Below are 20,621 nucleotides of genomic sequence, written 5' to 3'. Positions count from 1 at the left end.
TTTGGGAAGGACAGAACACAAGTTCAAGGCTTTCCACATTGCTGCTGTGTTTGAGCCGATGCCGGACTCGGAGAGAAGACATTATGGGAAAAAAAAACAGACAGACAGACAGACGGACAGACGGACAGAAATGAGTAAAGCATTGATTTTTTAATCAAACTTATCCGACACTTCTCAACACTTAGATAAGAATAAAGTCAAATCAGGTGCATTATTACTTTCGCTACATTAAGAGCACAGAAAATGGATAAAGCGTAAAAAAGCCTTTAAATGCTAAAATATGTATATATTTGTTATAAGTTATAATATATAAATAGGCTAAACTTAAAAAGAAAAACTCTGGGGATGGGGAAGCGACAGGGACCAACACTGCTGTACTCACGTCTACTGGGAGGTCAATGATAAATAAATAAATAAATAAATAAATAAGGCTTTTTTTGTCTTTAATACTTTTTTTAATTTAGTTCAGTTCGTCCATTAAATGAAAGAAATGAAGCGTGGTGGCGGTGGCGGTAAGCGTGAGTGTTTGAGACGGAGAACAGAGAGACGTGACGTCACACAGAGACCACACACACGTGTCACTGCCACAGCCTGAGAATCCCATAACGTCGTCCTGAAACCTCCTGATGATCCTCAGAGTCTGACTGTTGGAGAGAAAATCACATCAAAGCCAAGAATCAGACGGATAAATCAACAAGGCGGCGTTCTCACCTTCACGTTTCACACTCTGTGTGTGTGTGTGTATGTGTGTGTGTGTGTGTGTGTGTGTTGACTTTCAGCTACGATTACTGACATGCTGACGCTAAACCCAGAAGGTGGTGAGACGTCAAGCCGGCGTTGTGCCGAGAGATCCGACGCTCCTGCTCCCGTTAGCGGCTTCCGGAGGAGCAGCGTGGATCTTCTGATCAGTAACGAGCTCCAGGAGTGTGAACTCACGCTGAGACACACACACACACACACACACACACACATGCTCAGGGTAACACCTCAGACACAGAGAGATTTTACTGAATTAAACAACGAGGTTCAACAAGCCTGCTGTTCTCCTCATAGCTCACACTAGAGTGTGTAAGTTGATGACGGTTGATCATCACGGTGTGTGTTGTGGGCGTGGCTTGCGCACTGTGTCTTTTATTTCTGATGAGTTAGCTACATAGCTTGTAAAGTTAAACTACGATCGCTAATTAAATAACAAACTAATGAAGATGGAGATCGGGCGGCTCAGTTTCGCATCAACTTTGTCGTCAGATCAGATTAGCACCTAATTAACGAACTAACTAACGAACTAACTAACAGAGACATTTAAATTTACATTGCATTGTTTAACTGACGCCTTTATCTAGAGTGACTTTAAAAAAAATCTCATTACAGATCTGAGCAGTTAAGGGCCTCGCTTAAGGGCCCGATAGGTGCAACGTGGTGGGGGTGGTGGGGTTTGAACCTATGACCTTCTGATCAGAGGTCCAGTGTCTTAACCTTGGAGCCCTGACATTCAAACACCCCCCCCCACACACCACCCCACCCTCACCCTATTTCCATAAACTCCACATTGCTTGTTCTTCAAATGATTTATGATAAAATGTGTTTATATCCAGCAAACACGTGGACAATCCTGAGGACACAGTGTGTGTGTGTGTGTGTGTGTGTGTGTATGGCCTACGCCACTGAGGTGAAGGATTACTTAAACCTGCCCTCCCACACACACACACACACACACACACACACACACACACAGGGCACAGCAGAGAGTCCATTAGATAAGTTTATTGTGAAAACTGTTCATGGTTTGCTGAAATTTGTGTAAGCGCTGCCAGTAGATAGCACAGAGAGTTCTGAGCATCAGTGTGTGTTTGGCCGTGTGTGCGTGCATGTGTGTGTGTGTGTGTGTGTGTGTGTGTAGCTTAAGGAACTGACAGATTGAATGAATTATTGATATGAAACAATAACCTTACGTCACCTCCCTGAGCGCGGTTTGGCCCGGGGTGGGGTGGGGTGGGGTTAAAGGGGGGTGAAGGGGGGGTCGGGGTGCTCGACTCAACTCCTGAGACGGACGGTAGGAATTTTGTTTAGGGAGTGTGTGTGTGTGTGTGGATGTAATGGGAACACAATGATCTTTCAAGTGACGAACGCTGCGGATCACTGACATCGCGCATTAGCCATCCGTTCCTGTCTTTGATCCTCGCACCTTCCTAAATAAATCTTCTCCTGAGGAAACACACTCATGTCCCGAGCGCGCGCTCGCGTTCGGGAAAAGTCACATCGCGTCAAGTCAACTCAGGAAAAGGAATTAATTATTTATCCGTTTGTTTAAATTTATAATAAATGACCATATGATTATTTAAAGTAATGCCTTTTTTCTTTTATAAAAAGTTGAGTTAATTATATGTCTAAAAGTTTATGCCCCCTCTTTTACGTTTATTTTTTTTTGTTTTTATGTGTACCAGTTTTTATATGTAGTCAATAATTTGGACACTACGGTTACTAGCATAGCTTGTAAAATTAGCATGACTACTTATTAGCATTAACCTCATGTTAATAGCGCACTCTGTGTGTTAGCGTCTTCTAATTAGTTAGAAAATGATCTAGGCAACACTTTAAATGAACCGATTCAGAGTGGAGAATGATTTATAACACACACACACACACACACATACACACACACACACACACATTTGATCCCAATTCAATTGACCAGAGTAACAGCTTCAACTGTCTTAAAAACATGAGTGTAACCCTTTGTCCCTGTTGCATCTGGAGGAAGGTCACAAGTCTCAACGAGTCTCTGCAAAGAAATAAAAATTGAACAAAAAAACAACCCCCGATCCTGCCAGACTCAGGAATGTAAACTAGAACGCAGGGGCAAATGATCTGGCCGCGCAGGGATCGCTACGAGAATGAAGTTTTCCACCAGAGCTCCCGGTGGAAACCAGTACACCGCCACCGACATGTGCTTCGGGTTCTGCAGACGGGTGTGTGTGTGTGTGTGTGTGTGAGAGAGAGAGAGAGAGGAAATGAGGAAATGGGACTTTGTTAGTCCAGGTCTATAAACCAAACGCTAAAACAGGAGCTTCTGTCTGCCTGCGCTGTTCGAACTGTAAATCCTTCACTAATCCTGCTAATTAATACAATTATACCTGCTGCTCGGCGTTAGCGCTCGCGGCAAAAACGAGAACTTGTGTTTCTGGCCATCATATACACATACAGATTCCGCTAATTGTTTCCTAGCATGATTTAAAGTCAAAGCAAAACACATAGGTACATAAGAAACGTGACAAATAAACCGAAAGCTAACAACACAGCTTCTGTTTCTGGCTTTCAGATTTCTTACAAATCATACATTTTGCTAATTAATAATAATTATAATAATAAAACTGCGCTCATCAGAAACTTCTGGAAACTTTTATCAGCAATCACGGCTCGGTTCCAGCGCTAAGATGAAGGCTTCCGTTTCTGAGTATCAGATGGTCAAGTTTCATGCTAATCAATTGCCTGTATTTTGATAAAACAATAAAAATCAGCTCTGGAAACGTTTAATAAGGTTAGCCAGGCTAATTAGCAATTATCATTAAAATTGCCTCAAAAAATCATACGTGGACGAAGACGAGGAAATCTGGGTATCAGATGCTTGAACTTCTTGCTCTTCATTCATTTTTGCTACTCGATAATTATAATTATCAACAAATTGCTAACATCTTTAAATGACATGAAAGGAGAGCTGGAAATAAACATGGAAATAAACACAGCGCTATCTCACGCCACGGACTCTCTCTGCTAGTAAAATAAAGACCCAGAACAGGAGACCGTATAACGTTAGTGGCATAAGATTTAAATGGACAATGCTAGTTAGCATGGTGTGTAAGTTGGTTTGACTAGCATCGTACAGAATGTTGACATAACATCATTTAGAATGTACACAGCTTTGTAAGCCTACCGCCTAGCTTAATGATAGTGACTAGCATTGCTAGCATGAGACGTTAGTTTGTTAGACTAGCAACATTTGTAGCATGATCTGTAGTGCTAGTGTCATACTGTATCCGAAGCTGATCATGTAAAGTTACGAGCATTTTATTCATGGAACAGACATTTCGATTTTTTAAATTATTATTTTAACTAGAAATTTACTAACTAGCTAAAATAACAAACTTAAGTAAGTTAGTGGCATTACTTACTTAATTTTTTTTTGTTGCAAAAAACTATTCCTATTATGCCAAAAACTGTGTAATTTACATCTTTTCATGTTTCTTTTTTGTTTTGTTTAAATCGGTTTATATTTGGTCTTATCAGCACACACACAGTGTGTCTCCCCAGTCACTGCTGTGCAGGTGTGAAAGTGTTACACCAGTTCGTTTGTAACTGCAGTGCAAGCGAAAATGGACGCCCCACTTGTTATATGCGCGAAATAAGAGCAGCGAGCAGCGATTGGTGTTTTTTTGTGATCTGAGGGTGACCCTGGTGCCGAAACCCCAGATGGAAGAGGATAAACAGGAACGTTTGTATATCTGCAAACAAAATGTGTAGCAATACTCAGTGCTTAGAGTTTTCTGAAAAGACAGCGGTGGATTTGTGGCTCGCAGCTCAGGCTAAAATATTTTTAATGAGTGAATATGAAAGCTTGGTGACGGACAGACAAAGTGTATTGAAAAGCAAGGGGACTATGTCGAAAATTATATATTTCCATGTAACTTGATTGGCAAGTCTACCAAGCTTTACAAAGCCCTGACACTGGAGATTCCTTCTTCAAATATGCATGAAATAAAAACCACTTTATGAGGATGTTACAACAGTTACACCTGTGTGTTTTTTTGTGTGTGTGTGTGTGTGTGAGAGAGAGAATAAGCTGTTGCTATGGAAACGCTAACATATTAGAACACATCTTTTAATAATCGCTTTCACAGGTCCAAAGGTCTTATACACACAAAGCTGGACTTGGTGTGCCGTTAACGATGTTGGCGTTTACAGTGACCTGGAGCGAGGTGCCGTTCCGGATCTGGTGCGGTTCCGGTCGGGTCGGCTGGCATGTGGAAAAGGTCAACTATGGGAAATGTTTAAGAAGTGTTGCGAAGGCTAACACATGGAGAGTAATGGATCGGGCCTGTGAGAGCGAGGCTTGGCTTTCTCTCCTCCATGGATTTGAGGGAATTTTAATTGAGGGCCGATTGTAAAAATAAAGCTCGCAGAGGGAAAAGAAAGGAGGAATAAAACAAACAGCAGCGTCTCTGATGCTGGTTCGAGTCACTAGCTACCTCCAATTAGCCGTATTTTCAGATTTTCAGATACTGTCATGTGCTCGGAGACGGGCAACGAGCTCCGGGGCATCTCAGACGTTGAGTTTTTTTTTTTCCCAAGTGCACACTCCAGATGTGCTATAACATGGGTGGGTACCTCAGCTGCAATATGGCTACCAGACCGGGAACGCTCACATCGGCTTTGATTAGACTCAAAAAAAAAAAAGAGAGAGAAACGCCGCTGGCCAAGAATGAGGTCAACGTTTTGGAGCGGCGAACATATTAACAGCGATCGTTTCATGTAAACATGCACGTCGTCTGCCAAGCTGACCCTAAACTTAATCAAATCCATGGCTGGATGAAAATTCGTTCTCTCTCTCTCTCTCTCTTTCTGTTTGTGTGTGTGTGTGTGTGTAACGTGCTGTCAGGGTGGAGGGAACGTGATCGCATGTGATTAAACATCACAGCAGCTCTCAAGCATATGGCGAACACCAGGAGCGTGTAAGGTGGTGGCTGTGGAACCTCCTCCAGAACGATGCAAATACATGGGGATTTAAACATAAAACCTGATCTCACGATTACCACACACACACACACACACACACACACCTTTCTTTACTTCCTGTTGTTTCAGTCCTCATCATCATCTGTTTAATTATTCATAGGCTTATAATAAATGAAGTTTAATAAGTATGCATCAGAAACAGGGACGCAGCCTGACTCGCCTTTTAGGGACGTTCCATAGAGGTCACAGTGCTTAGGGTTCTAAAAATTTCAACAAGCTTAGAATAATGTTTGGTTTTTGAGGGTTCCTTGGCTAGTTAAACAAAGTCTTAGTTTCTTTTTAAACTTCTAGTTTCACTTTTGAAAACTACTCTACGGGCGTACACATCTGAATACTTAAAGGCACTCTCACATTAGGGCACGATTGATTTGTACCGTGCCTATGAACGATCACCCGCCCCTCCCCCACTGTGTGTATTTACATGTGAGTATTTACACTCTCCAATACAGCAGGTGGCAGAATGCAACAACTTGGTTTGTGAGCCGCCATTTAACACTTGAGGAATGTAAAGTTAAGAGTGGGTCGGTTTGGGGAAGCAATCATTCCTGGCCTGGTACAAATCAATCGTGCCTAATCCTAATCGACCTGGGATATTAATATAAAGTAATGGGCACTAATCTAAATTTAGTTCTTTTTAATATGGAACTGCTCAAGTTTCTAAAATACTGTACATGCTAAGAAAATTTACACCCCTCAGGTTGTCTGTTGCATTCCTTAAAGGTTCTGCGTAGAACCGTATAACAACGTGTCTGCCTGTCAGAAAGGGTTTTAAGCATAAGCAGCCAAGACTTGCTAGACACACACAGTATGCTAGTTCACACTTAAAGAATTTAAAGGCTCTTTTGCCAGTCAGCGGAGAACCCATTTTTGGAAAGTAGAACCCTTAGTTAACAAATCTTGAAAAACCAAAGTTGAAGAACCAAGAAGTTAAATGTAAAACAGGTTCTAGATATTAAGAAGAACATGATGAGCAGTATTCGACTCAACAAAACGCTTTGCTAACTAATAACGAGCTGAAGCTCCCTTCAGTGTGTAGTGTCTTGACTAGCTGCCTTTTTGTTAGGGACATTAGGCCACACTCACTTTAAGTTTCAAAAAATAGATACAGAGCATTAAGAGACATTGATTGATAGACACACTGGCACTGTAATCCAGCCCACTCGTAGTAGTCATAATAATAATAATAATAATAATGATAATAATAATACTAATAATAGACACAAAAGCAGTATGTTTCCCGAGTCATGTCAGGGGGTCAGCGAGGGCGGAAAAAGCTAATTGTCCACCTCCGCCCGCTGCGCCCAAACGACCAAAATGTTTCCTCATCATTCTGATTTATAACACACAGCCCTAATGTAATGACCAAAAGATGAAATTGTGCAATATTATACACAGTGAATCATCAATACACGTCCTTAAATCCAGGCTAAATATAACTCGGTGGCTCAGGGAGGGGGCCAGCTGGGAAAATAAGCGCTCACGTTGATTAAACTCAACTCAATAAGCCTTGTTTATCCCCAAGGGGGCACTTGGTTGCTAAGCGTACGACCCGTCATCGTCAAAACAGTGGAAAAGTCCTTATTAAGGACATCTGAATTTTTTTAATCCTGGTATGTTGGCCATCGGAAAGGAATGTGTGTCATCTCGAAAGCTGGAGGCTCGTCCAAAACAAATGACGCTGATCTGAGCAGTTCTCATGTTTCTGGAGTTGGACGTCGAGCGGTACGTTGTCACCAGGCACTTCGTCTTTTACAGCAAATATATCGACAGATGGAAACCTCGGTTCACCTCCACGTCTAAAAATAAGAGCGCGTGAGGCTCTGCAGAGCCCAGAAACCACCAGAAAAGGAGATGAAAAGAGCAAAACCTGCAATAATATACAGCGTGACACGTTAATGACCTCACTCGCATAAAAATAACACCTCGGGTTAGCTGGGGTGGGGGCAGGGTGGAGGCCTGGGGGGCTAATTGGAGAATATCCACCCTCCATTGCCATAATAGAGATTAAATCATCGGATCAAATTATGTTGATGAGACAAGTGGCTGTGTTTCAGTTATGCACTCAATAGGCTCCCTTCTCCTCATGACTCAACAAAAACGTCTAGCCACTTGTAGGTTTAAGGCTATTTGGTAAAAGCAATGGACTAGGGAGTAGGGCTGCCATTAGAGCTAGGGTTTAGGAATTAGGGATGAGGTTAGAACTAGGATTTAGGGATGAAGTTAGAGCTAAAGTTTAGGGATTAGGGATGAGGTTAGAGTTAGGGTATATGGATTAGGGATGATGATAAAACTAGGGTTCAGCAATGAGGTAAAAACTAGGCTTTCGTGATGAGGTTAGGGTTAGGGTTTAGGGATTAGAGATGAGGTTAGAGCTAGGGATGAAGTTAAAACTAAGGTTGAAGAATTAGGGATGGGGTTAGAGCTAGGGTTAATGGATTAGGGATAACTAGGGTTTGGGGATTAAGTCAGAACTAGGCTACCAGGATTAGGAATGAGGTTAGAGCTAGGGCATGGGGATGAGGTTTGAGCTGGGGTTTAGGGATAGGGGATGAGGTTTGAGCTAGGGTTTAGGGATTGGGCATGAGGTTAGAGCTAGAGTTTAGGGATTGGGGATAAGGTTAGAGCTAGAGTTTAGGGATTAGGCGTAAGGTTAGAGCTAGGGTTTAGGAATTCGGCTTAAAGTGCTGTAAAAATAAAATTCCTACAGAAAGTAAAAACATTGAGGATAAATGTTGCCACAAAAATGGATGCTATATCTCTCTTTTACACACACACACACACACATTCCAAAAATAACGTGGGCCTGAGGCAGAAGGCTGCTCAGGAAAATATTGTTTTCTCTCAGCGCTAATATCAGCGCTCAGGGCCGCTAATCGAAGGCAAGAACGCCAGGCATGTGTCCCCGCTGTCGGCGGTGATTAATGTGGCCGAGCCGTGGCCTGCGCCTCACCCCTTCCTCAGCATGCGATTGGTTAATGCCGCTTGCAGCGGTACAGTGGCGATTCTCTGACATTGTGGGCGAGCATGTGTGGTTTGGACGGCGAGCTGATTACATGTGTAGTGTGGAGAAGGAAAAAACGCTAAGGACAAGGGGAACGTTAACCGCAACACCGCTTCCTGAAATAGACAGCGGTGAAAAGGGGGGAAGGGGGGGGGTGCGCGGACTGGGGGTTTGCAGGGCCTGGGAGAACCTCGAGTTCTGCGTCAGACCACAGAGATGTCGAGTTATGCACCGCTCTCACAGCTGATCAGATTTACCCATGAAAGATGGACACATCTTACACCGTCAGTAGGACATCTCCACTCGTTTTCCGTCACCTGGAATTGGGTCTGTGTTTTTAATTTTGCCTGGATTATAAAGCAGCACTTTTCTATTTATACACTCCAGCCAAAAAACAGTTGCGGTATAAACAGCAAAACCCACAACTTTCAAACAAGTCCTGTTTAATCAATCGAACTTTTGCTTATTGCACCTTCACTCCCTACGTCAGGGTTCTGATCGGCTCTGCTGTGGAAACCGTCAACACCACACGTCTGCTAGAAATGACATGAAACACTGCTAGGAATCAGACACGACACCTTACTCGAGCATAGTCGAGTTCGGTGCTCTCGACCCACAAACACGTGATGCTTATAGAAACGTGAACATCCTCCTCAGGCAAATAACCACACGTGGAATTAACGCCCGCTGACGGATCTTCTTCACCTTCAGATTGAACACATTGCACCTTTCCAGGTAAAACACTGCACGTTTCTGTGCAGCAGCCGGGGTCCCGACCTCCTGAAGTGGACTGATTTAATCAGATTTAAATCTTTCATATGTGCCTGATTATCATGTAAATAATTCTTACGTGAATATAATCCTGTTACACACGAAACAAGCGTGAACAAGGGACGAGGTGCAGTTAAATGGGATTTAATGAACGAGTGTACAAGAATCCGTTTGTCCAAGATCTCACACGAGTGACTTGGCGTAAAAATTTACAAATTTCCTGATGAGCTCATTTATGCCACATTTTATATATACAGTATTTATAGAATATGTACACGCACTGTACACTATACGCAGGTTTACATGTATTTCTCAGAAGTAACATTTAACACACGGAATCCTTATCGGGAGATACCACACGTTCTCTACAAAACATCCGTAAAGTAAGCGTCTTTACAAATGTTTCATAATGTTAATTAATTATTTTTACTCGTCTCGTTAAGCTGGAACACGTTTTAACCACGAGTGTTAAAAGATTTTACAAAATTAAAAAACAAGCCTATGTTTACAAGGAAGACGCCTTAGCAGCTCAAGTTGTTCTGATGTAATGAGCTCATTTGCATATTCAAAACGTAGTCATATTCCATATACCTGTACATAGGTCCCCTTTTTTAAAATCAGATCAGGCAATGAGATACAACCGGAGCAACCGGGTGTAAACGAGGTCAGAGGTCGCGACTCGGCCTGTTTTCACTTCACAGTGTTTATGATGGAAAGCAAAGACTTGAAGAAGGGAAAAAGTGCAAGTAAAAGAACAAAGAAAATTAAATGTAGCTTTAGTAGCTAGGATAAAGTGATTAAGGAAACAAAACTTGATTAAAGGCGATATTTGCGTATCGGTTTTGTAAACTGGGATTAAACTGGGATTCCTGTTTAAGCTCATGCGTTTACGCTGGCAGCCGTTAAGGGGGCGGGGCGCAGTGGAGGCACTCGGATGTTTGATGGCACTCACATCTGTATTCACTTTGAAATGTTTATCTTTTACGAACCTGCCTGCCAGTCTAAAGTTACTCAGTAATTCGTCCGGCTTTGCACGCGGCCAGAGAAGCAGGAGTTACCCCGGTGTGTTTGTTTTGGTGGGATGTCCCGCCTCGTCCTGGTCCGCGACCCATCGAGCCCTAACCTGATACGGCTAAAAGCCCATTTTAGACAGATAAGCAGCCTGAGATCAGCTTTTAAAAACACCACTTCTCCGACTATCTTACTCCCGAAATGAATCACTTCCTCCTCGCTAATTTGCGATAATTTTTTTCCTAGAAAAAAAATATCAAGTTATCACAGCAGGGAGCGGGAGATGGATATCGGCGACTAGCTAAAGGGGTCGAGCGGCCTCGTTGCAAGGTTAAACAACAGATCTGTTTCAAATACAACACACCGGTACATCTGGAAAAACCGCACTTGTTCTATGAGAAAGAGAATAAGAGGGAGAAAGAAAGAGAGAAAGAGTCCAGCTAAAAATCCTGACCCGCACCACATTAGCGGCAGACATTTTCCCAAAGTTTTTTTTTTTTTTTTGTAAAAAAGGAAAATATTTGGCCAGCTTCCCCATCGTCCCCCCGAGCCAAAGTCTACTTTAGCGCACTCGGCAATGGTGGAGTGTGTTCATAGCGATTAGACGGCGCAGATAAGAACACCAGGAATCCAAAAGGGACATGAGACGCTAATTAGGAAAATGCAGAGGTCTGTATTTAGCTTGATGGTTAGCCATGGCAGCAAATATATAACAAAGATCCTGCGCGTTTGACAGAGTTGCGATTAATTGCTTCTAAAACATTCACCTGCCAAGGAGCGCGGTACAGGAAGGGGTTTTATGCGCTAGCCGTCACGGCACAGGAATGCAATAAAGGCTGAGATGGAAGGAGGCGACATAGCCAGCCAGGTAACGCTAACACCGTTTGGATAAAACGGTCCAAAGTTGTAAAGCTGGAGGTTCAGCGCGAGGGAAAATGGAGCTGCTTTTTATTTGACGTACAGAGATGCGATAACGCAAACATGTGAGACGTGACACATGACAAGAGTTCTGATAACAAAGCGCATAATGTAAGCAATTAACACGGTTTTAAATGTATTGTGAACTTAGTACTGTGAACGTAATGTAGTGTAAATGTGTAAATGTGTAAAGAACATAAATCTCTGGTAAAAAATACTTTAGTGCAAGCTTGCTAGGAACAGCAAAATGACACTAGTGCTAGCATTGCAAAACATTTGCTAGTTTTCAGTTAACCTTGAGCTAACGATTTACATATTTAGCATAAAAATAAACAACCCTTTGACCTGTATGATTTATGCTAGCATAACTTAGATCTGGCTAGCATTTCGAGCAGGTTTTGATTTGGGGTAATACTTTTTGATACTGTACAATGATAAAAGAACATTATGGAAAGTATTTCGCTAACTGTTAGCTAACTTTATAGTCCTGTTTTAAATGTTATGACAGAAAATGCAGCGAATTTAATGCTTTTTGCGATTTATGCGATTGTGTCAATTTAATCTCAGGAGGAGCCTCGAGAGCAAACAGCAGCTGTGATGCTTTTCCCGCTAGTGCTGTCCTCCTGCGGCATGCTGGGACCGAGTTAGCGGAGGGAGAGGAGCGGCTGCCATCTCACTGAGGTCACAGCTGAATGTGTGTGTGTGTTTGTGTGTGTGTCAGTACTGTCCCCAATCCTTTTTATCTTTGAGTTTATAGTGCCTCAAAAAGAATGCAAAACACTCTGGATTCAGATGACCTTTGACCTTTGTGGAGAAAAAAAAAACAAGGAAGGAGAGAGTCCTGACACTGTTCTCTGGATTAGAGGTGGGAAAAAAAAGAATAGTGAAAGATAAAAAATTGTGAAAAACCACAAATTTGGAAAAAGTAAAGAAGAAAACAAGCAAAACACTAAGAATGTAAAGAGAGAAGTGTGTGAGAAGGAAGAAAAAGAACTGAGTGTGAGAGGTTCACTACTGACACAAAACCTAACTGGAAATGTGTAAAAGTGTAAAAAAACAAAACAACAAAAAAAAAAAAAATTTGTAAAAGAAATAAAATAGCAAAGTAATAGTTTTATTGTTTTATTTTATTATTTAGTAAATTAAATATAATGTAAATATGTAGAATTTTTAATTTGTAAAAAAAAAATATATAAAGAAAAAACTTTGTAAAAACGTGAATGTAAAGTAAAAATTTTTTAAATGTGTAACAAATAAATGTTACAAACATAAACATAATTAATGTATTGTAACAGTGTAAAAAATATTTAAATATATTTAATTTATATTTAATTTATAACAGTATAAATGTCAAGTGTGTGTAGGTGCAAAGTGTGAAAATGCAAAGACTTTGTAAATGTGTATAAACTATATTGTAAAAAGTAAATGTACAAAATGTACTTATTCGAAAAATATAAAAGGAAACAAAGTGTATCACAGGAGTGTAAAGAATGTATATAAGGTTTGTATAAATTTTAGACTATAAATGTATTATAAAAGAGTAACAGAAAAATGATAAATGTAAAAAACGTAGACTGTATACAAAGAATATAACTGTGTAAAAAAAATAATGTGTTATAAAATAATTGATGTTTTGTAAAATTGGAAAGAAACTAAATGCAATAAACATAAAAATATAAAAAAAGTGAAAGTATCAAACATTCTGTAATGTGTAAAGACTGTGAAGCTTACAAAATATAACCATTTTATAAAAGTGTAAAGAATGTAATGATAATTTTTTTATATTTTGTAAAAGTGGTGAAATGTAAAGGTATTTTTAACATTTATAGAAAAACTACGCAAACATATTACAAGAGTGTAAAAACTGTACATGTACTGTAGGTGTGTAAAGATTGCAAATGTATTATAAAAGTAAAAAAAAAGAACTGCATTGTAAAAAAGTAAGGTGTGTTAACGTTTTGTAAAAGTGTCCATACCGTAAATATAGTGTTAAAGTATTATATTGTATATTTGAAAAAATGATATTGTAAAATTGTAACCAATACTAATGATTAATAAAGTGTAAAATTGCAAATGTATTGTAAAAAATAAATAAATACATAATACATATCCTGTCGTTTTCGACTACGGTTACTCGAGCCAATTAGCCACCTAGCGCTAACATTTATACTAACCACCAGTACACTAGGAGGGAAATTTGAGAAAAACACTGAAGGGCTTAAATCTAAATATATAATTTACCCACAATGTGGAAGAGTAAAGTTTATTAATATTTAAACTTTTTTTTAGATATAAATGAATGAGCCGTTGTACGGTTGTCAGCTCTTTAATAATTGAGTTGTGATTTCTGATGAATAAATAAATGAATATTATGGGAAATTATAATATAGGGTAGTTTTAAAGCGATCGGGAATGTGGAGTTTACAACACGTCTGCTGTGGACTTTTTAGACTCCTGACTGATGTTTTTGTCTGTTGCGTCCAACATCTAAAAGTTTCTCTACCTCGGTCTCTCTATCATAAAAAAGATAAAATAGATGAAGTGAGCACGAGTCAGTCTGTATTGCAGCACGCAGCGGACGCCTTCACTGTGAGTCAGAGGCGTTTAGTGTTTTCCTTAAGTCAGACAAATATGATGGTTCTCATTTGGTGTGTGTGTGTGTGTGTGTGTGTGTGTGTGTGTGTGTGTGTGTGTGTGTGGACTTAAAAAAAGGATAAAGATAAAGAAGGAGAGATAAAGGCTGAGCGAGTGACAGAACAGAGTGAGTTATGAATAGAGCTGTGTGAGACGTGACTGATGGATGTGACGCGCGAGTGTTTACAGTAATAAAGCAGGATTAAGGTGACGCCGCAGCTGTGTACGTGTGTGTGTGTGTGTGTGTGTGTGTGTGTGTGTTCGCATCGCTGCACAGAGGAGGTTTCATCCTCGCGGAGCCCCAGTCACCTGCAGCGAGAGAGGCCCGAAGTCGCCCCACGTCACCGCGACCCGTCCGGGTCGTCAGTGTCCAAATTTACGAGTTTAATAACGATAGACGGAGACGGAGGGAGGATCTGCCACGGGGAATGTTTTCATCTGTCATGTTCCGGATGATGCATATGCCCTTCCTGCCAAATGAAAGACAACGTCAGATTGTGTGTGTGTGTGTGTGTGTGTGTGTGTGTATGTGTGTGTGTGTGTGTGTACTTGGGAAACACCTTATGAAATTGAGGCCTTGTTACAATCTTGCTTTTGTCTCAAACACCACTGCAGATCAGGAGTTGTTGCTGGTCTTTCCAGAAGTTGTTGCTCCTGTCGAGGGACAGCGGACCAGCCGATCCGCACAACTTTACCCCGGATGCCCTTCCTGACGGAACCCTAACCCAACTGATCCGGGTCTGAAAACGGCACTGCATCCCCTGGCTGGGGTTTGGGTGTTGGATGGGAATCGAACCCGGGAGCCACCACTGAGCCAGCAAGGCTCCACTGCAGATCAGGAGTGCTGATTTAAAAACACCAAGATGTACAGTACTCTATGTGTGTGTGTGTGTGTGTGTGTGTGTGTGTGTGTGTGTGTGAGAGAGAAACAGGTGTATACGGACTAAACACAGAAAGACGGTTAGGCTGAGAGGAGTGAGTGAGAGAGTGCACAGGTTTGTCCATGTTGCACCCTGCTGGAGGAGGAGGTGAGGTAATTTCGAATCACCTGTGTGTAGGCCACGCCCAATTTTCTTCTATTAAACAACATGAATCACTCGTGGAAAGAAAATGCGTAAAATACGTCCATTCATCACCGCATTTTCTTTTTAAACAAAATGACGTAAGGCTTTGAGCGTACGCCACGATATAAGAAGTTACCAGTAAATTTTTAATCACCAGGCGAATCCAGCAACAGGGACACGCCCCTACTGATCCCAATACCACCCCCCGCCCTCCCCAACAGGGACACGCCCACTCGGAAATTATTTGATGAGAGGAACTTGTCTTTGTAGTTATTATTTTTTTAAGCGTGTCATGTTTAACCGAATTACACCTTCTTCCCCCTGGCTATAACACACACACACACAAACGCACACACTTACACACACACACGCATGCACACAAACACACACACACACGCTTAAACAGTCCTGATTGACAGCGTTCAGATCAAAGCAGGTGTGTAATTACATAGGGGATGGATAATAAAACATTAAACCCGTGAGTAAACACACACACACAGAAGCACACACACACACACACACACACACACACACACACCAACGTTTACATTCACACCAGAGTTCGGCTGTAATTACAGCCGTGTTTACTGACAGCTGCGTTCATTCTCTCACACGACTGCTGAATCTTCATCATCATCATCATCATCATCATCATCATCATCATCGTTGTTGGTATTGTCATCATCAACACACACACACACACACCCCCACACACACACACACACACACACACACAAAGTGCAATGACTATGCTGTGTGACATGCACTGTAGCAATTATCCCATGTCAAGTGTGTGTGTGTGTGTGTGTGTGTGTGTGTGTGTGTGTATAAGTGCTGATTTAAAAAAAAAATTCACATAAATGATTTAGATCATCAATCAAATTAGCAGTTTTTAAATGATGATTTTATTGATTAAGGGGAAAAGAATGCCGTTCATACCTACCTGGCCCTATGTGAAAAAGTAATTGCTTTTATGTGAAAAAAAACTTTTTTTTTTTGTGCCACCCAACACAATTAAGCGTTGATGATAACTGAAAGGTTTCCGAGCGTAAACAGCCTGTTTAAGGATCTCACTTGTATTTTATTAGTCCAGACTTTGACTAGGCCACTCCTAAACTCTCATTTAGTTTTTTTGAGCCAGTCAGAGGTGGACTGGCTGGTGTGTTTCAGATCATCGTCCTGCTGCAGAACCCATAGCGCTTGAGCTTGAGCTCACCACCTGATGGCCGGGGACATTCTCCTTCAGGATTTTCTGGTAGAGAGCAGAAGTCAAGGTTCTGTCAATTCTGGCGAGTCGTCCAGGTCCTGAAGCTGCAAAGCCCCAAACCATCACACTACCACCACCATGTGTGACTGTTGGTACTGTATGAAATACTGTGATGATAATTTTATGTCAGATGTAACAAGACACACACTTTTGTCCCGTCAGTCCACAGAATGTTTGCCTCAAAGTCTTAGATATTTCCAGATATTTCTTGACCTTCCTTTATGTTGTTTTGGGTGACGTTCACCTTGGAACTCTCCCATGGACGCTAGTTTTGCCCCCAGTCTCTCTTTCTTATTGTCGAATCATCAACTCTGTCCTTCACTGAGGCGAGTGACGTCTGCAGGTCTTTAGATGTTGTCCTGGGGTCTTTTATGAGCTCCTGGACAAGTGGTTGTTGATCTCTTGGAGTAATTTTGGTCGGCCGGACCCTCCTGAGAAGGTTCACTCCTGCTGTCTCACCGTGGTTCACTGGAGTCCCAAAGTCTTAGACGTGTCTTTATACTGTAACACTTTCCAGACTGATACAAGTCAGTCACTATGTTCTTTAGATCGTGTGCCTTTTTTAAGATCTTTTCCCATGCGTCACGCATCATCATACAGGTTCTATTTAGGTGAGTTCTGGATTCAGCAGGTCTGGCAGTAATCAGGCCCGAGTGTGGGCGTGGCAAGTGAAATTTAACTCGGCTCTCCAAAAAATGTGTTTAATCACAGTGTATTCATGATTCAGCAAGGGAGGGGGATGGGGGGGGGGGGGGTGCAATTATTTCCCTTTAATAAATTAAATCATAATTTATAAAACTGCATTTTATATTTGTTTGGATTATCTTTGCCTAATGTTAAAAATTAGTTTAATGACCTCATTGTTAATCATTTAAATGTTAATCATTGCAAAATAAATAAATAAATAAATAAGGAAGTGGCGAATACTTTTTCATGGCACTTTCATGTGTGTGTGTGTGTGTGCGTGTGTGTGTGTGTGTGTGTTCCTCGCACAGTTTAATGTCTCCAGTTGCAGTGTCTCTCCTCATACCAGACAGAAAACTTAACACGTTACTATGAGACACTGAACTTGTTCAGTCGTGCAGGACACGTCTCCTTCCACAGGAATACAAAGGACAGGTGTTTGAAAATCTCTCTCTCTCACACACACACACACACACACACATGGTGACAGAGTGTTCAGAACTTTTAAAGAATGAGCAGCAGGTTGATTGCAGTGTGTGTGTGTGTGTGTGTGTGTGTGTGTGTGTGTATATATTGACAATAATAAAACAGTAGAATACAGCAAACACACACACAGACATTTTGACAGTTAATCATTTCTTAACGATTCAGATCCATAAATTCCCCTGATTTCTTATTTGCATACGCGTCTCTGAGCAGCGAGTAGTTGGCTGAAGCTGCCTTTTTGCCCAGCGGCAACCACACACACACACACACACACACACACACACACACCATTGTTGTGTCAAACAGAAGTCGTATTGTGTTGATGTTTCAGGTGAAAGGAATTCCCTGTCGCAGGTCCAGTTCAGTAACGCGTCGCGCCGGTGTGAACGCCGCCAGGTTTCTGTTGGCGAGGCCGAGAGGTATGAAGGAAAAAAATATGTTCTCGGTGCAGCTGAAATATATTTATATTTCGATAAACGAGTACACACACGTCTCACAGCGGGAAGCCTCCTTTAGAAAGACGATCACAGATCGAAGCTGAGCTCTGCTGCCCGTCTCTCGTGAGTTGTGTGTCTCTGTGTGTGTGTGTGTGTGTGTGTGTGTGTGTGTGTGTGTCTGTGTGTGTGTGTGTGTGTGTGTGTGCGCAGGTTCACACTTATGCACCAACACTGAACACTTCATAGATAAATAAAGCATTCATCAGTGAATCCACACTTCTATCCTTCTGAAAAACCTTCTCACACGTTTGCACTAAAGTTCCCCTAATTAATGCTCGGGTTTAGGTTCGAGTCAGATGGCCGTCACGGCGTGAATCCGTCTCACTCTGCGTCTGCACCGGACCCGTGCGGGTCCACGAGCTGGAGGGAACGTTACCGAGAGAACGTCAGCACAACATCTAAACCTGCAGCTGCAGAGTCGGTTCTGGGAATCGTTTCTCCTGTGTTCGAGTGTGTTTGTTGTTTCTGAAAGACACCGGACCTCACACACACACACACACACAAACACACACACACACACACACACTCTCTCTCTCTCTCGGTCAGAAATCCCCCCATCTCGCTTTGTTCTGCATAAACACCATTAAAGGTCGACGTGATGGAGCTCAAAGTTGAGTCAATATTATCCAGAACAATAAAGTCACTCGCAGCATGGAGAGGATGAGTTCATCTCCAACCTCCTGGTGTCTTACACACTGTGTGTGTTCTACCTTGTGTGTGTGCATCTTCCTGTGTGTGTGTGTGCGTGTGTGTGTGTGTGTTAGGAAGAGTGAATTAAAGGCCTAAAATCTAGAGATGATTTAATTTCATCAGACTCCATGACTGAGGTATATACATATCTCCTCCTTTACTGTGACTGACAGGTACAGAGGCCACGCCCCTTCACCGTGATGACAGGTACAGAGGCCACGCCCCATTCACTGTGACTGACAAGTAAAGAGGCCACGCCCCATTCACTGTGACTGACAGGTACAGAGGTCAAGCCCCCTTCATTGTGATTGACAGGTACAGAGGCCACGCCTCATTCACTGTGATTGACAGGTAAATAGGCCACGCCTCATTCACTGTGACTGACAGGTACAGAGGCAACGCCCCATTCACTGTGATTGACAGGTAAATAGGCCACGCCTTATTGACTGTGACTGACAGGTACAGAGGCCACACCCCATTCACTGTGATTGACAGGTATATAGGCAACGCCCTATTCACTGTGATTGACAGGTAAATAGGCCACGCCTTATTGACTGTGTCTCACCTGTACACCTGACAGGTACAGAGGCCACGACCCCTTCATAGTGACTGACAGGTACTGAGGTCACGCCCCCTTCATTGTGATTGACAGGTACAGAGGCCACGCCTCATTCAATTCAATTCAATTCAATTCAATTCAATTCAATTTTATTTGTATAGCGCTTTTAGCAATTTTCATTGCCGCAAAGCAGCTTTACATAGTCAAAAGAATTATTTAAGTTTGTATGAAATGTGAATTTGTATGAATCAAAATGGTCAGTTTGTCCCTGGTGAGCAAGCCGAGGGCAACAGTGGCAAGGAAAAACTCCCTGAGATGGTAATAGGAAGAAACCTTGAGAGGAACCAGACTCAACAGGGAACCCATCCTCATTTGGGTGATAACAGATAGCAGTAAATGATCTGCATTTATACAGTGTGTAGGGTGGGAGGCAGTTCAGCTATAATAGCTGATGTTAATTGATTGTGATTGTGATTGACAGGTAAATCCACTGTGACTGACGGGTACAGAGGCAACACCCCATTCACTGTGATTGACAGGTAAATAGGCCACGCCTTATTGACTGTGACTGACAGGTACAGAGGCCACGACCCCTTCACTGTGACTGGCAGGTACAAAGGTCACGCCACCTTTACCGTGACCAACAGATACAGAGGCCACGCCCCATTCACTGTGATTGACAGGTATATAGGCAACGACCCATTCACTGTGATTGACAGGTAAATAGGCCACGCCTTATTGACAGTGTCGCACCTGTACAGAGGCCACGACCCCTTCACAGTGACTGACAGGTACTGAGGTCACGTCTCTTTCATTGTGATTGACAGGTACAGAGGCCACGCCCCATCACTGTGACTGACAGGTTCAGAGGCCACGCCCCATCACTGTGACTGACTGGTACAAAGGCCACGCCCCATTACTGTGACTGACAGGTACAGAGGCCACGACCCCTTCACAGTGACTGACAGGTACTGAGGTCACGTCTCTTTCATTGTGATTGACAGGTACAGAGGCCACGCCCCATCACTGTGACTGACAGGTTCAGAGGCCACGCCCCATCACTGTGACTGACTGGTACAAAGGCCACGCCCCATTACTGTGACTGACAGGTACAGAGGCCACGCCCCCATCACTGTAACTGACAGGTACAAAGGCCACGATGCCTTCACTGTGACTGGCAGGTACAAAGGTCATGCCAACTTTACCGTGACCAACAGATACAGAGGCCATGCCCCCCATTCACTGTGAT

This window comes from Clarias gariepinus, chromosome 8, assembly GCF_024256425.1.
Source record: "Clarias gariepinus isolate MV-2021 ecotype Netherlands chromosome 8, CGAR_prim_01v2, whole genome shotgun sequence".
In the NCBI taxonomy this organism is placed as follows: Eukaryota; Metazoa; Chordata; class Actinopteri; order Siluriformes; family Clariidae; genus Clarias; species Clarias gariepinus.
This window is presented reverse-complemented; position numbering follows the sequence as displayed.